Source organism: Halichoerus grypus, chromosome X (assembly GCF_964656455.1).
Source record: "Halichoerus grypus chromosome X, mHalGry1.hap1.1, whole genome shotgun sequence".
In the NCBI taxonomy this organism is placed as follows: Eukaryota; Metazoa; Chordata; class Mammalia; order Carnivora; family Phocidae; genus Halichoerus; species Halichoerus grypus.
The window spans coordinates 123,420,113-123,446,800 of record NC_135727.1 but is presented as its reverse complement, the minus strand read 5'-3'; the positions used below and the strand labels follow the sequence as shown (position 1 = coordinate 123,446,800).

General features: G+C 43.0%; 1 protein-coding gene across 9 annotated transcripts in view; it reads left to right on the top strand.

Moving 5' to 3' along the window:
• Positions 1–26,688, top strand: part of FRMPD4 (FERM and PDZ domain containing 4) — an 829,477-nt gene that overhangs the window by 302,568 nt on the left and 500,221 nt on the right. Inside the window, exon 1 of one of the 9 annotated variants that reach the window (XM_078064502.1) lies at positions 4,801–4,821. The exons of the other annotated variants lie outside the window; for them this stretch is intronic. The gene's annotated coding sequence lies outside the window, so the exon portion shown is untranslated. Of the gene's footprint in view, positions 1–4,800; positions 4,822–26,688 lie in introns of those variants that run through there. 9 annotated transcript variants of the gene reach the window in all.

The following is a 26,688-nucleotide window of genomic DNA, read 5'->3' as shown; positions in this document are numbered from 1 at the left end:
GTAGGTGTGGGAGGAAAGAAGAAATAGAAGAGGATGTGGACACCCCCCGCCTCCCTGACCAGCCCTACTTGGTTATCTGATCATGTCTACTTCCAAGGAAGTGTACATCCAAACTCCAGGACAACATAGATAGTTTATTTGGGGACACTGATAGTTAGTAGTTCTTGTATAACCTAAATAGCGTCTATGTTTTAAGGTTAAAAATGTCATCTTTATTATGCTTTCTTATTATGTGTATCAGGATATTTAAGCTGCAAGTAAAGGAATGCTTTCCTAAAAGTGGCTTACACAATATATTTCTAGAAGTAGGTGGTTCCTGGATTGGGCTCCACTGACCCATGCTCTTTCCTTCTTTCTCCTCTGGCTTTGTGCTTGTTACCTTATGCATGTAAAGTGGTTGCCACAACTCCATGTGTCATATCATCATATGACTGGGTTCAGAAGCAGGAAACAGGGTGGCTGGAGCATGGTGAGCATTTTCCTTGTCTCTCTCTTTTATCATGGAAGAACATCTTTTGCAGAAGCTGATGTTCTTCCCTTATTGTATCCTTGACCAGAATGGGTCCCATGGCCACACCTAGCAAAGGGCAATCAGATGGTCATTTCTGACTCACCTCTCCAGAGATCCTAACACTCAGAATCAGAGTTCTAATAGCATAGAAGAAGAGAAGATGAGAAAGCAGTCAACATGCTCTTCCTCTTCAATATTTTCTCTTTTATTCAGAGCTGCACTTTTGCAAAACAGCAACAAGGCTATTGTTTGCAGAAGAAATACTTGAATTTAGGAGGTAGCTATCAAATATCCATTCAGACACAGTATATACTAATGTTCTGGTAGAATTATGTGACCTTTATTGCTCTGTGATCAAATGGTAAGTGTATTATTTAGAATGCTGTCGGCAGCAAGTAGTAGGAAACATAACTACGGGGGCGCCTGGGGGGCTCAGTTGGTTAAGCGTCTGCCTTCGGCTCAGGTCATGATCCCGGGGGTCCTGGGATTGAGCCCCGCATCGGGCTCCCTGCTCAGCAGGGAGTCTCCTTCTTCCTCTCCCTCTGCTTCTCCTCCTGATCGTGCAAGTGCATGCTCTCTTTCTCTCTCAAATAAATAAAATCCTGAAAAGAAAAAAAAAAAGAAAAGAAAAAATCCAGAGGTAGAGACATTTTAGAGTCGGTTAACTGCATTCAAGGGTTTTGTCATCTTTTTAATACACCATCTCAGCATGTGGCCTGAACCTCTTGTGGTCACAAAGTGATTGCAGTATCACCAGCTATCATATCTTCACACACACACACACACACACACACACACACACACACACACACACAAACAAAGCTGATGAGGTGCCTGCCTGGCTCAGTCGGTGGAGCATGCAACTCTTGATCTAGGGGTTGTGAGTTCAAGCCCCACATTGGGTGTAGAGATTACTTAAAAATAAAATCTTAAAAAAAAATGAGAGGGGAGCAGAGTATGTTATTTCTATGCCTATTTTTGAGAGTGTGAAAAAATTTGCCAGAAACCTCATAGCAGAGTCCCTTGATCTTGCATTGTCTAGGACTATCATTGTGTCTCATGTCTTTCTTAAATCTCTCTGATGAAGGGAGTCGCCATGGCTGGTTTAGGCTTGCAGACATTGGCAAACCGTGATCTGTGGGGCAAATACAGCCTATCACCTGTTTTTGTAAATAGAGTTTTATTAGAATACAGCCATGCCCATTTGTATACTTAAAATTTATGGCTATTTTTGTGCTACAACAATTAAGTTGAGTAGTTGCCACAGAGACCATAGAGCCCATAAAGCTCAAAAGATTTGCTATCTGGCCCTTTACAGAAAAAGGTTCCTGACCCCTGGTTTAGAGAATCAGTGGTTCTCAAATGGAGAACAGGTATTGGGCAATGCCCCTGAGTGTTCGAGTTGTTTATGATGTTGGGGCCGGGGGTCCTATGGGCATATAGTGGGAAGGGACCAGGAACCAAGCATCCTAACATGAGCAAAATAGTTCTGTATAATGAAGGGTTGTCCCAATCAAAATAGCAATGGTACCTTCATTTTGCCAAACACTGACTTAATAATAATTAAGAGTCACTTTCTAACATGGGAGAGGGCCTTAGCTCCTGCTACCCCCATCTTACACCCAACCCAGCAGATGGCCATCTGATACCTCTGCAAAACTGACACTGGGAGGAAAGAAGGAGAGGAAATTGTTGGTTACGCAACCAAAAGTGCTGGCTGTGGAGAGAAGAGAGGATTTGCTAAACTGATATCCAGAAAGGGATGGTTGCATGGGTACCTGATAATTATGGACTGACTCATCGGCTGAGGACAGTGGTAGCCCTGATGGGGAGCCACTCATGGTGCTGGAGTTTTATGTCCATGGGAAACGTGCTTTCCTGTGTTCCAGCTACTATAGGATTGGAGTTTACATGAACTGCAAAGGCCTTTTTTTCATGCTGTTCCATAATGAACAAATTATTTCCAACAAGAATGTGTGAACCATATGATTGAAAGTAAGGTTTAAAAGACAATTATAAACAAGTAATTTAAAATAATTTTTCTTGGCATTTATGATAAAACCAATTAACGTATTAGGCACTTTTCATTGAAAAGAAATTTATAATGGTGCATTTCTTTCTTTTTTTTTTTTTTTTAAAGATTTTATTTATTTATTTGACAGAGAGAGGGATAGCGAGAGCAGGAACACAAGCAGGGGGAGTGGGAGAGGGAGAAGCAGGCTTCCCACGGAGCAGGGAGCCTGACGCGGGGCTCGATCCCAGGACCCTGGGATCATGACCTGAGCCGAAGGCAGACGCTTAACGACTGAGCCACCCAGGCGCCCCTAATGGTGCATTTCTTAATCCTCACCGTTTTCTCATTGATTGAATAAGGTGTAAGATTGCATAATAAAAATGTCTCAGCTATACTTTTTTGTATATCTATAGCCATAATCACATTAAATGAAGGCATGGAGATAGAGATGAAACAAAATGGAGCATTCCCATGAATGGGTAGGTGTAGATGCTTACATGTTAAACAAATCTGATGTTTGATGATTGCCTAGAATATTGTAGTAGTCTGAGTTTTTTTAACCAAAACTCACAGTAAGAAATTTGTTTTCCATTGTTACCCAGTACACACAAATATCACACACGTGCACACAAATACCTACACACACACACACACAACTAAAGCAAGTTTCACAAAATAATGATTTGGACACAATCTTTTTTTTTTTTTTAAGATTTTATTTATTTATTTGAGAGAGAGAGAGAGACACAGTGAGAGAGGGAACACAAGCAGGGGGAGTGGGAGAGGGAGAAGCAGGCTTCCCGCGGAGCAGGGAGCCCGATGCGGGGCTCGATCCCAGGACCCTGGGACCATGACCCCAGCCGAAGGTAGACGCTTAACGACTGAGCCACCCAGGTGCCCCTGATTTGGACACAATCTGATTCTGTTTTATTTTATCATTTTTTATTTTTTATTCTGCTGATTGCAGCTCACTAAAGTACAATTGACCTTTGAACAAGGCAGGGGTTAGCGGTGCTGGCTCCCCATGCAGTCGAAAATAAGCCTATAACTTTTGACTCCCCCAAAACTTAACTACTAATAACTACTGTTGACCAGAAGCCTTACTGATAACACAGTTAATTAACACATATTTTGTATGTTATGTGTATTATATACTGTATTCTTATAGTAAAGTAAGCTAGAGAAAAAATGTTATTGGGGCACCTGGGTGGCTCAGTCGGTTGAGGGTCTGACTCAGGTCATGATCTCAGTGTCATGAGATCGAGCCCCCCATCGGGCTCATCAGGGAGTCTGCTTGAGATTCTCTCTCTCTCCCTCTGCCCCTACCCCACTCGTGCTCACTCGCTCTCTTTCTCTCTCTCTCCCTCAAATAAAATAAATAAATCTTTAGTTTTTTTATTTTTAAATTATTTTTTATTATTTATTTTTACATCTTTTTAAAAAATATTTTATTTATTTATTTCACAGAGAGAGACACAGCAAGAGAGGGAACACAAGCAGGGGAGCAGGAGAGGGAGAAGCAGGCTTCCCGCCGAGCAGGGAGCCTGATGCGGGGCTCGATCCCAGGACCCTGGGACCATGACCTGAGCTGAAGGCAGACGCTTAACTACTGAGCCACCCAGGCACCCCTATTTTTACATCTTTTAAAAAAAAGAAAAAATGTTATTAAGAAAATCATAAGGGGGAGTGCGCCTGGTGTGGCTGTCAGCTAAGTGTCCCACTCTTGGTCTCAGCTCAGGTCTTGATCTCAGGGTCATGAGTCAGGCTGCATATTGGGCTCCACAAAGAAAAGAAAAGAAAAGAAAGAAAGGGAAAAGAAAGAAAGAAAGAAAAAGAGAGGAAGGAAAGAAAAAGAAAGAAAACAAAGAAAAAGAAGGAAGGAAGGAAGGAAGGAAGAAAATCATGAGGAAAATACATTTGTAGTACTATAGTGTATTTATTTTAAAAAAATCTGCATATAATTGGACCCATGCAGTTCAAACCCATGTTGTTCAAGGGTCAACTGTATTTCTCCTGTGCATATTCCTAGAAGTAGAACTGCTGGCTCTGTACCTGTCCTTTGCAGTCACTCATGTTTCTCCTCTCGCTAGACTGTAAATTCCTTTAATGGAGAGACGTCTTATTCACCGTCATCTAACCCCTCCACGTAGCCGAGAAGCTGTTGCACAGAAAGCGGGCAGACTTGTTGAACACTCCCGAGAGGCTCCTGCGTTAACTCTTTCACATTTCCGCGGGGTAAGACACAGGTGCTCAGGCCGGTGCTGTCGGCCAGCCCATCTGGATTTACTACGTTGAGGTAAAGCCACTATCACAAAATAAGTCCAAATGTGTAGTGTCCAATACCAGAATCACTTGTCTTGCTCTCATAAGGTCTCCTCCAAGTGGTGATACAGGGACCTAAATTCCTCCTGTCTGTGGCTCCGTCGTCTTCGGCAGGCAGCTTCCAAGACATTGTGCTTGCCTGCGTAATACGCTGTCCTCTGAGGGGTGAGAAAAGTCTTGTCTTGAGGACTATTACAGTTTCCCTCTGACGGTTGCTCCGGGCCACCATAATCAGTCTCCAGGCTCTATATTCCTGCACGGAAGTTTGGCAGTAACATCTCAGTCTTATGCTGGGGAAGATTTGGAAGATAGATCCAGTCAGTTCTGTTATAATGCAACATAGGCATTCTTGAAATTACAGCATGATTGCAAAGTCCTGTAATAAAACCACCAGGCTCGTAGGGAAAATGGGTGAAGGGCATGGCACTGAAAATATTAAAAAACGTTGTTAGTGACACAATTTTTTTAAAGATTTTATTTATTTATTTGAGACAGAGAGAGAGAGAGTACACACAAGCAGGGAGGAGGATCAGAGGGAGAGGGAGAAGCAGACTCCCTGCTGAGCAGGGAGCCCGATGCGGGGCTCGATCCCAGGACCCTGAGATCATGACCTGAGCCGAAGGCAGACGCTTAACCAGCTGAGCCACCCAGGCGCCCCTAGTGACACAATTAAAACAAAAGACGAGAACCTAATAAAAATGATAGCACCGTTCTACACAAGTTAAGTGGTTATGAGATACAGAAATATTATGATACACAGGTCACTTTCCCTTGAAAAGTCCTGAAGTTGGCTCATGTAAGTGGGAGTAGGGAGGGTTGCAGCTTGCATGCTACTGGGAAGGGGTGGAGGAGGGTGATGTCAAGTCAGGGGAAGGTTGTAACAGTAGGTGTGAACTGAAGGAGTCTTAGATACGGAGCGGGGTGGGGGGGGTTGCTAGAGGAGTATGTTAATTTATTCCTTTCAGGTGTGTCCCTCCGTATTCTTTTCAGAGCATTGTTTTCTCCTCATTGGTAATCAACACAACTCATAAATAACCCTTACTTTAATGGTTCCTCTGTGGCTTTCATTCCCTTTTACCTACGTGAAGATTGCTCTCTGTTTTCCTAATACTGCTCCAAGATACAATTATCTGCTTTGAAGGGAAGGCAGAAGGTACTCTTTAGAATACCCTTGTGTTCAAAATAAATGATAGTCTTTGGTACAAAATAGGTACAAGTAGACATAAAGTGACCTCTATTGGTTGCAATACAGTTCCTGTTAGTGCACATCTTCTTGTACGGGCAGATTTTTTTTTTTTTAAGATTTATTTATTTATTTATTTGGCGGGGTGGGGGGGTGGGGTGAGCAGAAGGAGACAGTCTCCAAGCAGAATCCGCACTGAGCGCAGAGCCAGACCCGAGGTTCGATCCCACGACCCTGAGCTCATGGCCTGAGCCGAAGTTACGGGTCGGATGCTTCACTGACTGAGCCACCCAGGCTCCCCTGCAGAATGTTTTTGACTGCCAGCATCCTCAAACCAGGTGGCTTGTTTCTAAGTAATCAAGAATTGTCTGTAGTTTGGAAACCTGTTGCTAGAGGAATATGTTAATTTATTCCTTTCAGGTGTGTCCCTCCGTATTCTTTTCAGAGCATTGTTTTCTCCTCATTGGTAATCAACACAACTCATAAATAACCCTTACTTTAATGGTTCCTCTGTGGCTTTCATTCCCTTTTACCTACGTGAAGATTGCTCTCTGTTTTCCTAATACTGCTCCAAGATACAATTATCTGCTTTGAAGGGAAGGCAGAAGGTACTCTTTAGAATACCCTTGTGTTCAAAATAAATGATAGTCTTTGGTACAAAATAGGTCAGTTTCATATTGCATTATTTTTATTGACTCTGCAATGATTTCAGGGCCTAGAATATTAGTATAATTATGAGTAGTGGTAATTCTAGTGCTCTTTGTGTTACTAATCACCAATGATATTATTAGAAATGTTACTATTAGCATTAATAAGAGTATTACTAATATTGTTACTAATATTAATATTAGCATTAATATTGTTAACTTAGTTCTGCAGTTTTACTTATTACTTATGGTACTTTTTACTATTCATATTAATTGAAACCTATGGGCCATACTACTCCTAACTGCTACCTACTACTACTAAGGGTCCATTGCGTCCCAGGCACTTTGATAAGCATTTTATCAACAGTAGCTCGGGGCGCCTGGGTGGCTCAGTCGTTAAGCCTCTGCCTTTGGCTCAGGTCGTGGTCCCGGGGTCCTGGGATGGAGCCCCGCATTGGGCTCCCTGCTCGGCTGGAAGCCTGCTTCTCCCTCTCCCACTCCCCCTGCTTGTGTTCCCTCTCTTGCTGTGTCTCTCTCTGTCAAATAAATAAATAAAATCTTAAAAAAAAAAAAAAACAATAACACAAGGTGGATTGGCAATCCCTTTAAAAAAAAATAGCTCAAGTGTTTAATCTTCACAACAACTCAGTGAGATAGGTTCTATTATTATTCCCATTTTGCAGAGGAGGACACTGACGGACAGAGAAGGTAAATAACTAACTTAGCCAAGGAAGAACAGTCAGTGTTGCAGGCTCATCGCAGGACGGTCAAGAAAGAATTCTTGAGATGTTTTATGGTGCAACTTACTCAGTGTATTTACGTAGCACGGGGACAGGACCCGTAGGCACAAAGAGCTGCACTTTTGCTGTATGAAGCTGGTGGTCATATGCTTAGTGCTCAAGGGAGAGGGGACGTGCAGGGAGTATTGATCAGAAATGTCTTCGAATTTCTACTGGTAAACTACTTTTGCAAGATTTCTCTGGTACTCATCATTCAGTTCAATATTAACTATTAACTATAGTTAATATCTATCTATATAGATAGATAGATATTAACTATTTACAGGCAGTCATGAGATCCTTTAAGAATGTAGCAACTGGGGTGCCTGGCTGGCTCAGTCGGAAGAGCATGTGGCTCTTGATCGCCTGGTCGTGAGTTTGAGCCCCACGTTGGGTGTAGAAGTAAAACTTAAAAAAAAAAAAAAAAAGTAGTGACCAGTCTGTGTTCGATCCTTATTGGAACTATGCAGGCCATAGGTCAGCCTTCTGGGCTAAGAGGGGGCATTTTTCTGCTTCTATCCCTCATCATCAGGATCTGACCATTGCTGCAGAGTCCCTACTTGAAACCATTGTGCATAGTGAGTAAATTAATGCCACTTTGATGTGTTTCTCATTTGCCTCCTGTGATCACATGGAGCTGCCTTTTTAGATAATACTACATTATGGCAAAGGGAATATTTATATTCTTCGTTGTATTTTATATCTTTTCAGAGCTACGGAATCAAACACTAATAGTCTCATTTCCAACAATGTGGGCATTAATGAAAATGGTTTCTTCCCTCTCTTTTAAAGCAGAATGGTTATCATTACCACCAAAGGACATAGAACAGTTAGGCATTTCACAAATCCCGAGTAACCCTCTTTATAGATAAGCATCTCCTTGCATATTCCCTACTTTCTTTTGAACCCATACTGCCTTTGTACATTTTGTTTTTGAATTAGATGAATGCAATCTACTCAAAAGAACCATAGCTGTCATGAGATATCAGAGAATGTAAAGAAGTCTGCACCGTGGAGGTAATCTGAAATTGTAGGTAAAACTAGTTATTTTCCTCCTGGAATTATTGTTGGAGGGTCTGATTAAGAATTCCTAGTGGTGGGGCGCCTGGGTGGCTCAGTCGTTGGGCGTCTGCCTTCGGCTCGGGTCATGATCCCAGGGTCCTGGGATCGAGCCCCACATCGGGCTCCCTGCTCCGCGGGAAGCCTGCTTCTCCCTCTCCCACTCCCCCTGCTTGTGTTCCTGCTCTTGCTATCTCTCTCTCTGTCAAATAAATAAATAAAATCTTAAAAAAAAAAAAATTCCTGGTGGCATGTATATTAACTCCAGGGTGGGAACAGGTTCCTCATACTTAGCAGTGTTTATCCAGTTGGGAACAATGTAGAAGTCAGAATTAATTAGGAGCCGTTGTGTGGTCCATTTTGGGCAGCACCATATCAAGTTGCTGGTGGTTTTTAAGAACAAGATAAAGAGCCTTGAAGGAACAGAGGCTTTGAAATTACTGCAGCAACTTCTTGGAACAGATGTGGTTGCATGAGGCGTGTTAGTTGGAAGATCAGATTCCCCACTCAGAATGCAATAGTAAATTGAATCCAGACTGTTCTATAAGGAGATGAGTTTTTTTTTTTTTTTTTTTTTTTGGTGACTTGCTTCCTGTTTATCATTTTCAATGACATTTACAATTAGTGCCCTTGAAACTGAGGACCACGAGTGCCAGGAAAAGTTAGTGTGTGTAGCAGTGAGTCACAGTGGTGAGAACATATGCTTTGGGATTCACTGCCCCCCACAGACACCCCGACAGCAGCATCTGGGATTGAGTCCCAGGCAAACCTGGGAGGACTCTTCCGCTTCTACCCCTAGCGGGTGGCACATCCCCTTCCCTGAGGTGAACATGGCATTTTCGGGTCAGGGAGATTCCTTCTTGACCCAGCACACGAGCTCTTATGTTACAAAAATGATGAAATTTGATAGATTTCTTTTCCCTCTAATTTCAAATGTTATGATGAGCCATAGACCTTATTCAACTACATTCTCCAACTTTTGTGAATTTCTCTACTATTAAAATGTCCAGATTGATTGAAAGTGAGAATTCTCCTTCCTCTTACTGTGAATAGCTCACTCGTAACATATTTTGGTGCCTGCTCCTTAGGTCACATCATGAAAGAAGGAGGAGGGAGGGAAGAGAGGGCACGTCTTTTTTTTTTTTTTTTTTTTTTTGTGCATGGGTAAAAATGAAATACATCATGGTCAGAAGATGGGTTCCAAATGATAGGTGGAGCTACTATGTTCCAATTAGGGACTCTAACCTCCCCAGTGCATGGGTAAATCCATCACAGAGATACCCGAGATCTAAGGATATTTGTTGGTGACATTTTCCCAGGACTTTGAGCAAGATAAACTATTACAATTACTCCTGCTCCTTCTCTGGAGTGGTGTTTATCCCTGTGTTTCCCACTCTTTGGGCCTAACATTACTATTATTATTTTCATTTATATGGTCACTATTATTTGAGCATTCTTGATTGTCACAATTGGATGTGTTGGTTCCAGTGACCTTTGTGGAAAAAAAAAAAGTGATGCTTGAGACCTTGGGATTGCAAAGTTTGGTTTTGTTGGCAGCCTTTGTTCTAAGTCCCCTGGGCGAGTGAATTGTAGCCAGTAGGGTTTCAGTGCCAGCCAGGCAGTGTTTACACGTACCAGTGCACTATGCCTTTTGCCTCTGAGATTTCCGGTGAATGACTTCATGGGCTCCAGCATGTGACTGTTGTAGGCAGAACATTAGCAGCTTAATTATACTCCTCTTTCCTAAGCAACCACTAAATGTTGATGGGAACATGCAAAAGACACAGGCTTGTCTTTGATTGCTTTTAGCAGCTTTGCATCAGCAAGAGTGAGAGGTAGGACCTTTTCAAGGGAATTAGGATCATATAAGTAGTTATTAGGGGTTCCAGTGTTTGGCTTCTAAGAGCCATTTTGACATGCTCGTGGGATTTGGTCTCACTTACAGAAGTGGTTTTGTGCATGGGTTATGGCCTTCCATTGGAGAGAAGCTGGTAGGATGGTGGATTTTTAAAGGGAAGAGGAATGAATATCAAGCGGTACTCACTGAGGTCTGGAAAAACAATCACGGGAACCCATTTTACTCAGACTTTGAGAGACCTTCTGTGGGATTCACGGACAGAAGTTGTTCCTGAAATGCTTGGGAAGTAATTCGAGGCAGGAAGAAAGGACCCTTGCTTTTTTTTTTTTTAAGATTATTTATTTATTTGAGAGAGAGAGAGAGAAGCAGATTCCCCATTGAGGAGGGAGCCCGACGCGGGGCTCGATCCCAGGACCCTGAGATCATGACCTGAGCCGAAGGCAAACGCTCAACCGACTGAGCCACCCAGGCGCCCCAGAAGGACCCTTGCTTTTTATGGGAAGATAATATAATGGGCTTTCCAGCTGAGCACCTTGTGCCCAACAGCTTTTGGAATCATGTGTCACATGTACTACATGACCAAAGATAACCTGATTTAATAGGAAAAAACCTAAAATCAACAGATTACTAGTCTGGGAATCAATGGAACACATAATCCCTGATGAGTGATAGTAATGTTTTTGAGTAGATCAGGGGTTCTTACTGTTAGGTTGCGGGTGGGGAAGACTGTAGTGCCCCCAGGGGATATTTACCAATATCTGGAGATACCATTTTTGTTTGTCACACTCTGGGGAGGGGTGCTATTGGTATCCAGTGGATAGAGGCCAGAGATGCTGCTAAACATCTTACAATGCCAGGGACCATGGACACTCTGGGATTGTTTTGTGGTGGCAAGTAGCCTCTCCTGCAGCAAAGAGTGACCTGGTCCCAAAAGTCTGCACTGCCAATATTAAGAAATCCTGGTCGGGCGCCTGGGTGGCTCAGTTGGTTAAGCGACTGCCTTCGGCTCAGGTCATGGTCCTGGAGTCCCGGGATCGAGTCCCACATCAGGCTCCCTGCTCAGCAGGGAGTCTGCTTCTCCCTCTGACCCTCCTCCCTCTCATGCTCTCTGTCTCTCGTTCTCTCTCTCTCAAATAAATAAATAAAATCTTTAAAAAAAAAAAAGAAATCCTGGTCTAAAGGTTTAGAGGAGGCAGAGACCACAGATGGAAGATGCCTGGGACCCTGAACAACTGTGTAGAGCAAAACACGCCCACATGCCTCGCCTACCTCTTCGTACTTTCACTGGACTGGGATAGCAAAAACTAACTTTGACCGAGTTCAACCATGGACACTCTGGGATTGTTCTGTGGTGGCAAGTAGCCTCTCCTGCTAATGGAAATTCAAAGCTAGGTTGAAAAAGCAAAACATTCTCTCTAACGTGTAGTGTGATCAGAATGCCATATGCATGCAACTTAAATGAACAGTGCACGACCTTGTTGTCATGCCATCAAAAACAAAAGAGTAAAAGAATGCTCATGTGTGAAGCAGGGAAAATTGATTTTATTACAGAATAAGGAAATGTAAGTTTCTGAAAGTTATTTTGCACCCTTTTGAGAATCTCAGAAGGAAGTCATTGACTCTTTATTACCTTATTTCACTTCGGAGTGTTTCTTTCATCTTGTTTGACAAAACACATCCTAATACAGCTATTAAAGTTATTATTCATGATGACGCCCGCTTTTTGACTCATGCGGAGGTAGCTTTCTAATGCCACTAGACAAGAAGTTTAGAAGAGAGAGTAATAAGGAAAGAGGCTAGGAATACGTATATGTGCAAAGATGATTGCTGAAGTAGTGATTAGTGAAATCCAGAAGAAAAGAGGAAACACTTTATATGTATGACCCCCTCTAAATAGGAAGGAAAGAGGTGGTGGGAAACAAAGATGTAGGTTTTTTTTCCTTGACTGGCCACAGTTGGTGACCCTGGCATATATATCAAATTTTATGGAATCTAAGCGATCGTCATTTGCTAGGCATCTTTTGGTGTGTACCACTAGGGAATTAAGATATAATGCTTTATGACTTCGATTTGTAGGCTGGCAAATGGGCCTGTAGGCCAAATCTGGCCCACTGCCTGGTTTTATAAATAAAGTTTTTGGGCACACGGCCACACCCATTCATTTACGTATTGTCTAGGGCTGCTTTTCGGCAACAATGGCAGAATTAAGTAGCAGCAAAAGAGATTGTATGGCCTACAGAGCCCAAACTATTTACTATATGGCCATTTACAGAAAAAGTTTGGCAACCCCTTATGCTCTTATTTTATATTTCTTGAGCTAACTTTTAGACTTAGGCATCGATTTTAATCAAATAATGCTCTTGAGCATACAAAAAATGAAATATAAGCAAACGACTTAGTTAAGGTGTTCCTCAACCTTTTGTAGATGTAACATACGGAGCTCGGCCCATTTGAATCCCTTTTCAATGCAGTAAGTGGTATCCACGATTTTCCGCAGAAGAGTTTCCCCGGTGCCATGGAAAGCGTTGGTTGTGCAGCATTTCTTGAACGGGTACTTCATTATTGCCTCTAAGATTTTCTTCCAAGATGCTGAAACCCATTCTACATGCTTCGATGCAGACACTTTCTTGATCTTCCCAGAAGTTTTCAAAAGAATTTTTTTTCTCCGGGACAACTAGGTCTCCTCTTCCTTCCTCAAATGGTCTTTAGTCTGTTGGCTGAATCAGGGAGGAGTTGCGGTTGTCCAATCCTGACTCCAGAAATAACCAACCGATTGTGCATGCTCCAGAAGGCCAGGCTTCAAAAAGGCCATTCGTTGTAAGATGAACCTGGAGACTGTAAAATGTGAAAGGCATGCGCTTCTTAGAATTCAAGAAATACCTTAGCTTGTTTGTTTCCCAGCAAGAGGCCAGTGGTTTAGTTTCTGGTTAATGGAGGGGAGGGAAGGAAAAAAGGATCTAGTTTCAGGTTTCTGGCGGTCTTTTGTAAGCCAGGCACTACTCGTACGCTTGAGATTTTCTGTTCATTCTTTGCTTTATTTTACCAAGCTAAATAGACTTCCTACCAAGGTGCAAAGTGAAACCTCATGGAAATGGACGTTCTTCCTGAGTCTCTAGATTTACAGCTGCCCCGCTCCCCCGGGGCCCGCAGTCATTCAGACTGCTGGCAGTGGTGCTTGGCGCCGCTAGGGAGGCTCAGGTCCCTCCGCTCGGGAGGCTTGGTGGCTTCTGCCCGGGCCGCCGCAGGATCCGATGTAAACACTTTACAATTTAACTAAGCCCTCTCCGTTTTCCTGTGTGGAACATGGGTGTTCTGTAGAAGTCTAGAAATCCCTTGTTGGGTTAACAGGATGAGGTCAGTCTTTGAGTGGCTTTCCATTCCCTGGTGTGTTTAAAAAGAGTTGTGCCTAACGCACAGGTGTTCCCATTCCTCCCAACTTCTAGCTGCTGCTGCCACACTTCAGAGAAGTTGCTTACAGTGAACGTTAGAAAGCATCTGAGGGTCTGTTAAGTAGAGCTGTTTTTCTCAGTCTCGGGACACCCCAGCATTTGGAGTCTAGAAACTTTCTTTTTAATTTCCCTGACAGTTGGGATCATAATACAAGGTAACCCCGAGTACAGTGGAGGGAGGGCTACTAATTTCCAGAACTCTCCCCTATAGATGAGACCCTGCACCCTGAAAAGGCAAAGGATTCAAGCCAACAGGGCGCCTAGCGGGAGGAGCCAGGCTTCGGATGTGCCAGGTGAGGACCAGGGGTTGGTGCTAGGGCCTTTCTACTGATTGTACGGCCCACTGTAGGCTGTAAGTGCTATTTTTTTCTTTATGCCAGATATGGTTATATGAGCAGCTTTCAAATTAAAAATAAAGCCTTCGCTTCTCCTATACTCTGCTTCTGTAGGATCCTCAAGGCCTTTCAAAGAGCCATGGCCGTTTCCCACAGCAAAAGAACAACAAATAAATCAGTTGTACTTTAGAGCTTGGTGTGTGTGTTTTTAACTTGTTCAGGTTGAAGAGCTTCCTTACAACCTGGCGAGATACCGGAGATAAAAGGCGGTGTTGAAGGGCCGCAGTGGTTGCAGATTCATTTTTCTAGAGCCCAACAAAACGAAGCAAAAGCCGTCACAGCCTGGGAGGCCAAAACCTGGTTGAGCTGTTCTCCCTGCAGGCCGATGCCCATGGGCCTTCACGCCTCCCAGTCACACATGACTCTGGTAAGCCAGAGGTTTCTTGGGTTCTTTGACTTGTGGAAGCAAAGAAAGTCATATCAACAGTTAACGAGAGACTTGGGGATGAAAGAAGGGACTAACAATAGCGAAGCCTAACCTGGCTCTTGGTTAGGGCCATTCTCAGAGCCCAAGAGCCTGGCCCCAGAGCTTCCCTCCCTGCTTGGCTCAGACCACAAGTCCTGATTGCCTCCAGAAGTGGAATCTAGAAGCTGTGGACACAGGGCAGCCAAATCTACCATAGATAGGAAACCTTTCTTTAAAACACACATTATCTGCAGGGATGCGCTCTGCCTACAACCATTACCTCGGTCACCACTAATGCAGTTTTAGCACTTCAAACCTCTCTTGTACTAATTATAGTCTCCATTCCACATACCATAGCTTGGTAAAATAAAGCAAAGAATGAACACAAAAGTGTTCCATTTGCTTCACTAAGTGGTCCATTCAAGCAGCTTTTGCCAAATAACGCAATCATGTCTCCAAAGCGTATATCCACTCTCTACCCAGAAGAACCCCAAACTGCCGTAGCTTTTGGTTCCAAAGATATAAAATGCAAACTTTGGGCCAAGCCTAAGCTCAAGGTCTCTGACCTTTTTTTCTGACCAGAAGTTTCTGGAAATGGGAAGGTTTTCTATGATGAGGAAACCTTAAGTGACTTCTGCTTAAAATAGCTATGGTTGTATGAGGCAGGTAATTGGAAGATATTAACAGATCCTGCACCCAGAGTGTAGTAGTAAATTAAATCTGGGCTGTTCTCCAGCAGATATATTTGGAGCCTCCTTGCAACCAACCGTGGTTGGCTCTCTGCACAGGTGTGCTTCGGCTTCTTGCTCCAGGGATCATCAGCTTTTCCCTCTGGCTGTGTGTCAGTAAAGGCCAGAAAGAAAAAGGGCTTTTAATATTCAGATTCAAGGAGAGCCAACCGAAGAGAAGGTCATCTGAAACCTGAGCAGAGTGTTGGAAAACTAGGGTGTATCAGGAAATGCCACATTTCTCTTTTCCTAAGTCAAGCTCAGAGTGGCTTAGCCACCACCTGCCTGAGCGGAGGAGTGTACGGGGGACGGAGTCCCTGCTCCCACACTTGGGCTTATTAGGACCGTGCAAGTGGCGCCTCTGGTCTGTATTCATCATGGCCCCTGTTGCGATGCTCAGGGTCCAAGATGGTGTTGGAAGGTGGGTGCCTTGGCCGATGGCCTGCTCTCCCTCCCTCTGTACCTTCCCTGCAGCACACAAGGCTGCAGATCCTGGTGGTCTTTCTCTAAGCCCTTGACCAGATGGTCCCAGAAAACATCTACCGCCTCTAGGGCCCAGACTGGGGCTGAGACCAGGTATCTGGGTCTCCAAGGGCTCCATTGTGCATGGAAGCCACCAGCTGGCTGGCCCAGGCTGGGGGACTCTAACTCTTCCTGGGGCTGGGTCGCTCCCTTCTCCCTCACCCTTTAGAGTCTTCTCCAGCTCCAGACCTTCACAGGCTTAGCCTTTCGAGTGAGGATCAGCCAACTGTTCTGTAAAGGACCAGCTTTGCTGGCCACGGTCTCTGGCGCACCTATTCAGCTCTGCCCTTGTCATGTGAAAGCAGCCACAGACAATTGGTAAATGGATGAGTTTGGGTGTTCCAATAAACCTTTTTTATGGACACTGAAATTTGAAACTTTCATGTGTCACGAAATACTAGTTGTTCATTTCTTCCAAGCATTTAAAAATTTAAAGCCATTTAAAGACCATTTCCAACCATTTAAAAACCATTCTTAGCTTGTGTGTGGTACAAAAGCAGGTGGTAGGCCCCATCTGGCTGGTAGACTGCAGTTTGCTGACCCCTGCTTTAGAAAACCGAAGCTTTTTGTCTTTCCTCAGGGGCAGTGGATGCCCGGATGGCCAGGAGAAGATATAAACAATTCCTCAGTTTTTGGTTTGGTTTGTTTTTTAAGATTTTTTTTTTTTAAAGGTTTATTTATTTGAGAGACAGAGAGCACGTGTGCGTGTGCACAATTGGGCAAACGCACACGAGAGTGGGGGGAGGAGCAGAGGGAGAGGGAGAGAAGCCGACTCCCCACTGATTGCAGAGCCCGACGTGGGGCTCGATCCCATGACGCTGAGGTCATGACCTGAGCTGAAATCAAGAGTCAGATGCTCAACCGACTGAGCCACCCAGGCGCCCCTAAGATTTTATTTTTAAGTAATCTCTACACCCAGTGTGGGACTTGAACCCACAACCCCGAGATCAAGAGTCACACATTCTACCAACTGAGCCAGCCAGCCCCCCAGTTTTTGTTTTTGAACATAATTTCAAATCATGCTTTGCATGCTGGTCCCGGCCTCCTCTCTACTTCAGCTCCTCCTTCCTTCAGGGACCCTTGGTGCTGCTCTAGCACATCATGTCTGGTCAGGATGCTGAGTCGGTGGTCCTCCAACTCTGATGTATAGCAGAATCACCTGGAGAACCAATAAAGAATACAGAGCATTTGATCAATTTCCCCAAGTAATTCTGACGCTCTCCCGATTTTGAGACGCCCCCTGGCATCAGTATGTGGTTTCATACCGTCCTGCTCTTAAACCAGCTATTTGCTTTGCCAGGAATGGTTTATCTCCATCCTTCCTCTAGTCTACGTTACCTACTCTTATCTTGTAAAAACATGTCAACTGGTAGTGCCTCAGACTCCCTGACCCCTATCTTATTTTGAGCTCTGAAAGCAAGCTGCATATAACTTTTTGATGGCACAATTACCAGACCTTACTTTGATTGAATGTATAGTTGCTTATCTTCCCAACCAGTATGTAAGCTTCTAGACCGGACCTGGTCTCCTTTGACCTTTTCTTTCTTTCTTCTTTTTTTTTTTTATCTTTTATTTCTAACCTTGTATCATACCAATCATAACATAGATTCAATAACAGATGGTGGGATGAATGAATGAATGAATGAATACACCGAGAGAATGGAGGGCAAGTGATAAGGAATGGGCAGGAGATGAAAGGCGTGAATAAATAGAGATATCCAGTATTTCGGTCTTGTTCCCCAGCTTTTACTGTGAGCAGTGATCTATCTGGGTTTATTTTGCTTCCTCTCAGTGTCTGGGGTCCTCTTGTCAGTTCATGCTCATTGAATGACCTGGACCAGTGGTTCTCAAAATGCGGTCCCTGAACGAGTTTCTTCAGCCCCACCTGTTAAAAATGCACCTTTGGCAGCTGCACCCCAGCTTCCCTGAGTCAGAAACTCCATCAGTGTTTTATAGCAAGTCCTCCAAGTGATTCTGATGAGGCCCCACGTTTAAGGACTATCATGTTTAGATCACTGGTTCTCAAACTTGGCTGCCCATTGAAACCATCTAGAGAGCTTTAAAAAATACTGATGCCTGTGTCCCCGTCCCCAGTCCAGTGTTGTGCTGATAAGTGTTTAACAGTCGACTCCCTGGAAGATGAAGAGCCCTGGTTTATAGCGTGTGCCCATTTCTGTGGTATAAATACTCCCACCGTGGCCACTTTCAGGCTAGTGACATTAACATCGCCGAGCACGGAGTTGGGAAGACATGTGCATATTGGCTCTCGGGAGCTACTAGGAGCAAGCTGGCTTCAGCACACATTGGTTCCATCCTCAGAGCTCCAGCTTAATCAATCCAGGTTGTGACCTGGGCATCAGGATGTTTTTAGAAATGCCCCAGGTGATTCCAGTGTGAAGCACAGTTTGCGCTCCACAGCAGTAGAGTACGTGTGAAATAAATTAGTGAATCAAATTCCTATCACCCAGTCATGGGCAAAATACTTCCTGCTTTTTCGATTTCATCCTTTCCATACCATGACAGAAGCAAGTTCTGTAGGGAAGCCACTGATCTTCAAACCAAGAACAAAAACTGTGTAAAAATGTTATGTATTTCTCCAAATTTTCTTCTCAAAAAATGTTTGTGTAAATATAAGACTAAGTGTGATGTAAAAAATCTGTATAATTACAATCAGATTTAGTTTACATTCAGTAATTTAAATCAAAAATTTTTGGTCATCAAATATTATATTTTAGACAAGGGAATTTTTTCCTCACTATACAAGTGTATTTTAAGACCGTGATTGATGTTGTGTCTGTTTTAAAATCGGTTTCAGAGGCGCCTGGGTAGTGCAGTCGGTTAAGCGTCAACTCTTGGTTTTGGCTCAGGTCGTGTTCTCAGGGTCGTGAGATTGAGCCCCGAGTTGGGCTCCATGAGGAGTCTTCTTGGGTTTCTCTCTCCCTTTCCCTCTGCTCTTCCTCCCCCACACTCGCACGTGTGCACTCTCTCATAAATAAATAAATCTTGAAAAAATAATAAATAAAATAAAGTCAGTTTCAAATATTCTAAACTTAAGGAAAACAGCAATGTTTTGTATTCTAAACATTAAAATAAACTACAATATACAGTTTGACTAAAAGGCACAGGGAAGATAAAGACATGTGGCATTTTGAAAAATCTAATACTAGTAAAAAAGATAAACCGTAAGGTGATTTTCTTTTATGTGGCTTGTCATAGTCATGTTTGAAAAATGCAATTTCTCAGATCCTCTGGAAGAAAAATGGCTTAATAAGAGCAACAAATATATAATTGATTAAAATAAAGATGAATAATTTATTCTAGTGTGACATTTGGTTTTCTGTGGATGAATAAAAATAAAAAGCCACGATGCATGGGTTATTCTTCATATACTTAGATGAAATCACCACTAATGGAAAGATGCTATTAATTAATGTCCATTAAATACGAATAAATCTGGAAACCTCACCTACTGGATTATAGGCGATAGTGATTAACTGGATCTTAAACCAATTATTCATTCCAAAATACTCATATAGTATGGGAGCAAGGAAGGTGGATGTGGTTTTCATGAAACAAGGTTGACCAAGAGTGGATGATTATTGAATCAGAGTGATAGTCACATGGAGATTCATTAAATTATTCTCCACTTTTATGTATGTTTGAAATTTTCCATGATAAAAGTTTTAAAATATTCATTTCAGTTTTATTGTTTATATCTGGTGTGCTAGGCAGAGTGGAAAATATAGAAGGAGCAAGAGACAATAAAGATACATTCTAACTCACTGGCCTGGCGGTCCGTATTCATACATTTTTCAGATGTTTGAAGGTTACCGCTTATATATGCAAACTTTGAAAAGCAATTTTAGTAGAATTTTTTCCAAAATGTTACTGCCTGCCCTGTGTTCTTAAACTTGGAATACTGAATATATTTCTACCTTGTCTTGATAACCCAGGTCCATTCTCACTTCAGACAGTGTGTCCGGTGCTATCAATGGTGATTGCCTTGACGGTCAGTCAAACACCAAACATTTACTGAGCGCTGAAGATGGGTTAGGAACTGGGGCTGTACCATTGAATAAAGGAGACAAGAATCCCGCCCTCGTGGCACTTTTATTCTACTGGCTGTTGGGATGTTTAGGTGGGGTTAGGTGAGAACTTTTGAGTAAGAAGATACACCAAATAGCTCAGAGTCCTGTATTTTTTCCGGCTCTTTTGTCTGTTATTTGTAGTTAATTTCTTTTTTTTTTTTTTTTAAGATTTTATTTATTTATTTGAGAGAGAGAGAATGAGAGAGAGCACATGAGAGGGGGGAGGGTCAGAGGGAGAAGCAGACTCCCTGCCGAGCAGGGAGCCCGATGCGGGACTCGATCCCAGGACTCCAGGATCATGACCTGAGCCGAAGGCAGTCGCTTAACCAACTGAGCCACCCAGGCGCCCTGTAGTTAATTTCATTCATCTCATTTCTCTGAGTTGTTGCTTTTGTTACCTCTCAGCCTACCACGATTTTTTTTCTTTTAGTTAGTTGATTTAGACTTTCTTTCTTCTTTTTTTTTAAGATTTTATTTAATTTGACAGAGACACAGCGAGAGCAGGAACACAAGCAGAGGGGAGTGGGAGAGGGAGAAACAGGCTTCCTGCTGAGCAGGGAGCCCGATGCGGGGCAGATTTAGACTTTCTTGCCTAGTATTGGGGTCCTTGCTATTGTAATCTGTATGATATGATCACTAGATTTGTTATAAACGTGAAAGAAAAATAAGACACACTAGGCTTTGAGTAAATTCCTGAGTTGTGTGTGAGTGGCTCTTGCTGTCTTCTCCACCCCCGTCCCCCAATTATTTTTGTGTTTCTAGATAGCTGAGGTCCTTAGATGTGTGAGTCATTCATTTGGCGTTTAATAAATAGTTACTAAGCACATACTATGTGCCAAATACTATTCCAGGAGCTAGAGGATATAGGATATAAAACGTGCATATGATGTATGCTCTGACAGCTAGGAGAAAGTACAAGAGTTTGTAATACTCTGTGCTAGACAGAGAAGCATTTGCAAAGGCACCTCACCAGGCGGGGGGTGGGGGGTTTAGGGAAGGGTGTGGAATCTGGAAGGGGATGAGGCGCGTTTCATCGTGAACTTGTAACATTTGACATGCTTCTGAGATGTACAAGTGGAAACATCCTGGAGATAGCTGGCTTTCCTCTTGTCTCTCATTGCGTAACAAACCACCCTAAAACTTAATGGCTTAAAATAACAACAGTGTGTTATTTCTCACAATTCATTGGGTTTTCGGGACAGTTCCACTGCTAGTTTTGCTTGAGCTCGCTCATATGGCTGCATTCATCCGGGACGACAGCTAGGCTGGAAGGTCCAATAGAGCCTCACACGCTTGTTTAGCAGTGGCTCTCTGCCTGGCTGGGGTAGCTCGGTTCTTCTGCATGTGGTCTCTGATCCTGCAGGACACCAGATCGGCTTTCTTCCTTTCATAGTCTCTGAGCAGCATTCCAAGGCTGTGGAAGCAAAAGTGACCAGGCTTCGTTAGGCCCAGCTTTGGGAGGCACATAACTGATTTCAGCTACAAGCAATTTTCAAGACCAGCCCAGCTTTGAGGGATTGGGAAACAGACTCATTTTCTTATAGGGAGGAGCACAAAGGCACCTTGCAAAGGGTCTTTGCACACAGGATGGGAAGAAGTCATGGCCACATTTTATAATCTATTACAGTCGGAGAGATGCTTCTGAAGCTGAAGTGATTCGGATGGAAGATAGAGATTTGGAAGTTATCGATGTACAAATTAAAGGCTTCTAAATCCTGGCTGCACATCAGATTCCCCTGTGGAACAGGGTGGTTTTCCATATGCTCCACATGCAATAATGGTGATTCTTTTTTTTAAGTAGACTCCCGCTTTGCATGGAGCCCAACATGGGGCTTGAACTCATGACCCTGAGATCAAGACCTGAGCTGAAATCAAGAGGCAAAGGCTTCACCAGCTGAGCCACCCAGGAGCCCCAATAATGGCGATTGTTATGCAAGAAAGAGATGTCCCCCTGGGGACTCAGTGGTAGAGCATGCGGCTTTTGATTTCAGGTCAGTCCTGAGTTCAAGCCTCACATTGGGCATAGAGCTTACTTTGAAAAAAGAGAGAGAGAGAGATGCCCCAAAATGTTGGGTGGGAGAACACAGGACTTCACAGAAAAAAATAACTTACTAGATACCAACAAGTAAAGAATCCAGTCTTACTTCCTGTGGTGATTCTATGGAAACTAGGTTAACAAATTGGCTTTCATCCCTAGTCTTAACCACAACGCTCATTGCCCACATGAGGATTTATTGTGTTCAATAAAGAATTTGTAATAAAATTAAAACTTCATGAATTCCTAAATAGCTTCTTTAGTGTTCTAAAACAAAAAGTGGTGTATTTGTTTCTTTCCCAGAATTCATTCAGACGTGAGCTGGGTTCAGAGCCCTCACTTGCCATTAACTATCGTGGACAAGATGGACTTCACCCTGCTAGTCATCTGTTGCTATTGGATACCAGAGAGATGAGGGAATTCTCTTGAGGTAGTTATAGGACAGTCCAGAAGAGCCCTGAACAAGAAAATGTTGCTTAGAGGAAATGGAACTTTACTATTTCTTAGTGTTCTTAACTCCCTAGTGCTGTCCTGTCCACCAGTAGCCACTAGCCACTAGCCACATGTGTATATTCATATTAATTTTAAATTATTATGTTACTTACATAAAATGAAAAATTGAGTTCCTCATTTGTACCAGCCATATTTCTTTTTCTTTTTTTTTTTTTAAGTAGGCTCCACACCCAATGTGGGGTTTGAACTCACAACCCTGAGATTGAGTCGCATGCTCCAGGGGTGTCTGGGGGGCGCAGTCAGTTAAGGCGCCTGACTCTTGGTTTCGGCTCAAGTCGTGGTCTCTGGGTCATGAGATTGATCTCTGTGGGGCCCTGCATTCAGCACAGAGTCTGCTTAGAACTTTCTTTCCCTCCACCTCTGACCTCCCCTCCTCTGCTTTCTCTCTCTCTAAAATAAATAAATAAATGTTTAAAAAAAAAAAAAAAAGGTCACATGCTCCACTGACTGAGCCAGTCATGTTTCAGGTGCTCAATAGCTACATGTGACCAGTGGGTACCATTTTGGACAGTGCAGATGTACATTTTCCATCAATGTGGAAAGTTCTATTGGAAAGCACCTTTCTGACATGTCTTGTCCAATTAAGAATAAAACAGGTGGGGCATCTGGGTGGCTCAGTCAGTTAAGCGTCTGCCTTCAGCTCAGGTCATGATCTCGGGGTCCTGGAATCGAGCCCCAAGTGGGGCTCCCTGCTCAGCAGAGAGTCTGCTTCTCCCTTTCTCTCTCCCTCTGCCTCTCCCCCTGCTCGTGCTCACTCTCTTTCTCTCTCTCAAATAAATAAATAAAATCTTTTAAAAAAAAGAATAAAACAGGTAATGCCAGTGTTAGATCTCCATGATGTGGATTAAAATTAAGGGTAAAGGGTAATTTCCTATGTGATCTAAAATACCCATTGCGATGCATTATGGATCAATTAAAATAGATTTTAGGTGGAGGCTGGGGATCGAGAATAAAATATGATTATATTCAAGACCATTTGTGAATAAAAAGAGTTTAGACATAGGTTACATACTGATGGACTTAGAGAAAACCTAACCAAGCTGGAATGAGGGGCCCAAACTAACAAAATAAAATCTGACAAGGCTAAATGTAAATGCTTATATTGTTAACTTAAATCAGGGCTTGACAAACTTTTTCTGTAAAGAGCCAGCTAATAAATATTTTTGACTTTGCCGGCCAGCGAGTTTCTGTTGTAACTACTCAACTCTGACACTGTAGCATGAATGCAGCCATAGAAAGGATGTAAAAAATTGTACGGGGCTATGTTCCAATAAAACTTTATTTACCAAGAACGGTGGGGGGCTGGACTTGGTTTGCTGGCTATAGTTTATTGACCCTTGCACTTGGTCAGTTGTTCAGGTGCAAAATGAGGAAGTTTGGCCTAACAGCTATTCACCTGACAGTGTCCTGGCGGTCTTTGGTTGGCTGGGGGCTTGACTTGAGCCAGTTGCCTTAGGGAATGCCATTTAAGTCTGTGTTAAGAGACATGTCCCATCCAAAGTCAGGGAATGAAGAATTCTATTGTAGTTTACAATAGGAGTTTACAGTCAGTTTGGATATTGACAATCTGTATGTTGCATGGGATGTTCAAGGATTTGGAAAGTGAATACGAGGAGAATGGAAGGAACTGGGGTCTAACTTAACGATGGTGAATTATTGCCAGATGTGAGTATAGCTGTCCTCAAGTATTTGAAGTCCTGCCACATGGCAGGAGGTGTGATTTATCTGAATAATTCTAGAGATTAGAAATAGAACCAATAGGTACAAGTTTATAAAAGGAGAACTTTAAGAATATTATAGTTGTGGGCGCCTGGGTGGCTCAGTTGGTTAAGCGACTGCCTTCGGCTCAGGTCATGATCCCAGGGTCCTGGGATCAAGTCCCACATCGGGCTCCCTGCTCGGCAGGGAGCCTGCTTCTCCCTCTGACCCTCCCCCCTCTCATGTGCTCTCTCTCTATCTCATTCTCTCTCTCAAATAAATAAATAAAATCTTTAAAAAAAAAATTTAAAAAAAAGAATATTATAGTTGTTTCGGGGGCACCTGGCTGGCTCAGTGAGTAGGTTGTGAGTTCCAGCCCCACGTTGGGTGTGGAGCCTACTTAAAATGAATGAATGAATGAGTAAATGAATGACTATTATAGTTTTTTCAAAATGGGCTACCTTACAAAGTAGTTTTCCAAACCGAAGGGTTTTAGAAAAAGGATGTATAGTTATCTATGAGTTGATTGAAGAATTTGTTCTAAAAATGGGTGGAAGGTTATAAAGATAATCATCTAAGTTGTTGTTCTACTATCAGATTAGAACTAAATCACATGTAGAGACATCTCAACCCTAAGTAGCTTAAGGAAAAAAGAAAATCTAGGGGCGCCTGGGTGGCTCAGTCCGTTAAGTGTCCCGCTCTTGGTTTCAGCTCTGGTCATGATCTCAGGGTTGTGGGATCAGGCTCCGTGCTCAGCGTGAAGTTTGCTTGTCCCTCTCCCTCTGCTCTTCCCCCTGCTTGCGTGCTCTCTCTCTCAAATAAATAAATAAAATCTTAACAACAAAAAAAAAGAAAGAAAATCTATTGGCTTACACAACTAAAAAGGACCCAGGATAGGTCTGACTTCCGACATGGCTGGGTCCAGAGGTCTTACCGAAGTCTTTAGGTCAGGCTGGCTACATAATTAGTGGGGCCGAGTACAAAATAAAAATGCAGGGTCCCTTGGTCAAAAAACAAGAATATCGAAATGGTGACAGCATAGCATTAAGTCAAGGGAGGGGCCCTTCCAAACGGAAGGCTCTATGAAACTTCACAGGCTGCGGGCCCATGAGGCCGGCCCCGTCTCTCCATCTTTGCCTCTCGCCTCTAGTTTTCTCTAGGTTAGTCCCATTTTTCAGCAGCCTTTGTTCACTGGCAGCTCAAGGCTTGTATTTTTTTTTTTTTTTTTTTTTTTAGCTGCAGAAGAATGTTCCTCTAGCAGCAGATACCGGATAATTTCAAATAAACTTTTCTTATCTCTGATTTTGAACACACGGTGGTGCTCCCTTTGGCCAGGACTGGGTGACCTGTTTACCCCCAAATCCGAGAGCAGAGTCAGCACTACTCAAACCATAAGGACCACGAGAGAGAGGGATAGTTCCAAAATAAAAAACACGGAGGAGTTACTTGAAGAAGGGGTAATGCATGCAGAGTAGTCCAATAAGAAATGTCTACTCTGTTCTGCAAACAACCGTGAGTGATAATGAGCTGACCACTCAGAGTAAGAGAAAGTCTTAATTTGGAAATCTTGCCAATAACTGAACAGATTCCCTTCACTCTAAAGAGTTGGCTCAATTTTAAAATTCAGTTTTCTCAGGTATGCAAGCAAGATTTTTCCTGTCTCATGTATATTCAGTATAACATTTGTATTCTTAGCCTTATTCTTACTTAAAAAAACTATCTGTCAAGATTCTGAGATCCAACACTTATTGCCCTGCCTTGAAATTATTTTAATCAAAGAAGAATATTCCCTGGAACCCTATTATATTTCCCAGGCCCATCTTTCATTTAAGACTTTGTTCAGTTTCTTAGGAGAGGAAATGTATATCTATGTTAGTCATTATTTTCTGTACTGGTCAGTCCTGCTGCTGAGTCAGTACATTGTTTAATAAGCTCTGCTCAAAACTTGGCATTTTTGGTGAAATCACGAGTCTGATGCCTGAAAAGGTGAAGAGAACCAGGTAGCACGAGGAGCATGGAGCGTTGTCATTGTAATGGAACCACCCACCACACGTGCGAATCAGCTCAGCCAGGACATCCCTTCTAATCCAGTGGTATCTGACCTTATTTTTCTTGTCAAATTTGACACCCTGGGGCATCTGACTTAACTAACCATTATATTTTGGTCAGTTTATCAGGGGAGGCGGGGGATAGTTGGTTACACTCTGCCCCGGCCATAGCTCCGTGCAGCTCATGGAGACCCCTTTTCTGAAGTCAGCTGCACCGAGGCAGAAGTTAAACACAGGGTCTCTGCTGCTGGACTTCTGGGGTGAAGAGAACCAGGTAGCACGAGGAGCTTTCTAAATTGACTTCCCTGAACTAAGTTAGAAATTAAAGTTGGGTTGAGGTGCCTGTTTTGGGCTCATTAAGTCTTGTAGTGTTTTCTCCGAAATGGCAGGTCTCCTGGGACAAATCAAGGAAATGTTATCTGTAAATTCCCTG